Genomic DNA, 657 nt, shown 5'->3' on the forward strand with positions numbered 1-657 from the left:
TTGTCCGGCTAACTTAGCCTAGCTCATTGCGAATAGACAGCCTGGTTCTTTAACGTGCCCAGTGTATGGCACTGATACACGCAAGAATTGCCTGGGTTCCTGACCAGTACACCTCTAGTTGGTGGTGTGTGTGTGTGTGTTCGGGTTTAATGTCTTTTTCAACAATTTTTCAGTCATATAAACGACGGTGTCTACTTGTAGCAGTGAGCACAATGCCCAACTTTATAGTGCTGCCTCACTGGAATATCACGCCATAGACACGTGGCATGATACCCCACCCAGTCACATTATACTGACACCGGGCTGACCAGTCCTAGCATTATCCCCTTAATGCTGAGCGCCAAGCGAGGAAGCTGCTAGTACCATTTTTTTACGTCTTTGGTATGACACGGCCGGGGATCGAACCCACGACCTCCCGCACTCGAAGCGGACGCTCTACCACTAAGCTACCGAGGCGGTCTAGTTGGGTGGGAAACACTGAAAAGCATTTCTGAAAATTCCAGAGTAGCTGCCGGAGATCGAACCCCCGACCTCAGAATTGGAAGGCCAGTGTGTAAAACAATTAAGCTATCCGTCCACCTATACATCATGGTTTCATGACTCTGGGTGAAATATCTTAGATACATGCAACACAATTATGATAAATGTTTCACCACT

General features: G+C 47.6%; 1 non-coding gene across 1 annotated transcript; it reads right to left on the bottom strand.

Annotated features, from left to right (window-relative positions):
* Positions 1–384: 384 nt before the first annotated feature.
* On the bottom strand, positions 385–456 carry Trnas-cga (transfer RNA serine (anticodon CGA)). Its single transcript has one exon. It is a non-coding gene; the product is annotated as a tRNA-Ser (tRNA).
* Between the last annotated feature and the right edge of the window lie 201 nt (positions 457–657).

The sequence above is a fragment of the Mercenaria mercenaria genome, chromosome 17 (genome assembly GCF_021730395.1).
Source record: "Mercenaria mercenaria strain notata chromosome 17, MADL_Memer_1, whole genome shotgun sequence".
Classification (NCBI taxonomy): domain Eukaryota; kingdom Metazoa; phylum Mollusca; class Bivalvia; order Venerida; family Veneridae; genus Mercenaria; species Mercenaria mercenaria.